Source organism: Octopus bimaculoides, chromosome 8 (assembly GCF_001194135.2).
Source record: "Octopus bimaculoides isolate UCB-OBI-ISO-001 chromosome 8, ASM119413v2, whole genome shotgun sequence".
Lineage (NCBI taxonomy): Eukaryota > Metazoa > Mollusca > Cephalopoda > Octopoda > Octopodidae > Octopus > Octopus bimaculoides.
This window is the reverse complement of record NC_068988.1, coordinates 15,483,538-15,485,737: the sequence shown is the minus strand read 5'-3', so window position 1 is coordinate 15,485,737 and position 2,200 is coordinate 15,483,538. Positions and strand designations below refer to the sequence as shown.

General features: G+C 37.5%; 1 protein-coding gene across 2 annotated transcripts in view; it reads left to right on the top strand.

The window, feature by feature from the left end:
• Positions 1-2,200, top strand: part of LOC106867498 (uncharacterized) — a 51,505-nt gene that overhangs the window by 45,355 nt on the left and 3,950 nt on the right. The window lies entirely within an intron of this gene.

Below are 2,200 nucleotides of genomic sequence, written 5' to 3'. Positions count from 1 at the left end.
TGCCCAGTTTTGTATGTATGTATGCATTATGTATGTATATTGCCCAGTTTTGTATGTATGTATGCATTATGTATGTATATTGCCCAGTTTTGTATGTTTTGCTTCATGCATGTATTCTCATATCTAGTCATACTCATATTTACTTAATAAACTTCTGGAAAGTTTTACAGATTTTTACAGTTCCAATGATGGATTAGATCTGTAGTCTTTGAATTAGCTTTCCCCTTTCTGGTTTTGAGAAGCCTAATTTCTCAAGATTGGCATTTAGGTAGTGTGTTACATATCCCAGGGCCCCAATAACTACAGGTATAAACCTGAACTTGTAATCTGGATTGAGTAACTGCAAATTTCTCAATAGTTTAGCGTTGGTATGCTCTTTTTCACTGATCTTTAGCTTTATGTTAACATCCGTTGGACAGCTGATTTCCACAATTGTAGTTTCTCTTCTCTATCCCAAATCATTAAGTCAGGTCTATTAAGTTTACATTTTATTGAGATTTTCCTTGGGACATTCCACCTTTTTATTATGAATAGCTATGGCTTCCACCATACTATGGGTTCTATTTCTTTGTCCTTGGAGTTATCCGACAGATTTCGTTATAGTGTTCTAGCTACATCATGTATATACATATATATATATGTGTGTGTTTGTGTGTGTGTGTGTGTGTGTGTGTTTGTATGTGTGTGTGTTTGTGTGTGTGTGTGTGTGTCTCTGTGTGTGTGTGTGTGTGTATTTACTGGATTACTGATATTTATCAACGGTTTCTGCCATTGTGCTGATGCACTATTTTTTATCATTAATAAAACTGTCAGGATTTTTAACGACACGGGTATGGTAGTATTCATATAAGCGACGAGTTTCTTTCAGTTTCCGTCTACCAAGTCTATTTACAAGGCTTTGGTCAACCCGGGGCTATAACAGTTGACATAAACTATCTCAATTAATCAAAATTTTTCAACTCATATTTTTTTGAATATGTGAGATTCGAGTGAGAAGCTTTCATGGTGAAGGCAGAAGGAAAAGAGCAGCACACAACCTTTTAGTAGAGTTTCTCAGATCAGTAGAGTGATGGAAGGAAGAAAGGTGTGTGAGTACAGTAAGAAGAAACCCCAACCCATAGGACATAATTAGTTCACATAGTCGGTCAGAAGATTATCATCAGAGTTAATTCTGCAAAGGGCCAATGCACTACGTGATGTTTTTAAACAGGTGGTGGATTATGTCTGCTAGTCAGAAAGAATTCCATACGGCGAATTCCGAACAGTATCTGTCTAGCCAATTTCTAGCTGATAAAGCTTGAGTCAGTCCGAGTCTATCGTTGAAAGATACTTGTGCTGCGCAATGGGACAGAACCCGGAACAACGCGAACGTTTTAATATCATGCACATGGATAAAATAAGTGTTTCTAACTAAGGCATAAAGCCAGAAATGTAGAAGGCGGAAGTTAGTCCATTATATTGATCCTATTGCATCACTGGTACTATATGTTGTCGACTTTGGAAGGTAGATCAAAGGTAAAGTTGATTTCGGCAGGATTTGAACTCAGAACTTAAAGAGCTGGAGTAAATACTGCAACGTATTTTGACAGATGCTCTAATGATTCTACCAATCCACCATCCAGGATGAATAATTTAAAGGAGATAAGTCAAAAGAACCTGAAGTAAAGGAAAATAAAATTAATATTGCAGTCAAAACTGATAGAGAACGAGTTAGTCTTTATGACTAGCAGACATAATCCGTCACCTGTCTTAACATCGTGTAGTCCATGGGTCTTTTGCAGAATAATCTCAGATAGTAATCTTCTGACAAGTTTGTGAACTATTTATGCCCCGTGGGTCAAGGTTTCTTCCTACTTCACTCCTTCACCTTAGTTTTCATGCGTTAGTATTCAAGTCTCGTATACAACAGACCACAGCTTTCAAAGATTTCCTTACAAGACGTTTCACGACAGTTACTGACAAGAAAACCGCAAATGAAATCATTGTTTTGCTGTAAATGAGGCCTGCTCCCAAAACCACGTAGTTACTGTTAGTTACCACTCTCAACATGAAAGGTTCTGACTTATATTGGCTCACCAGATCTGTTGTAGTGTTTGTGAATGTTTTAAATAAACGAGCTGCTAGCCATGTTGTACTTTGTCATGCGCTTAACGCTGTTATGACTGAAACTATGGGTGCGGTTTGAAGTCGCTGCCGTTGA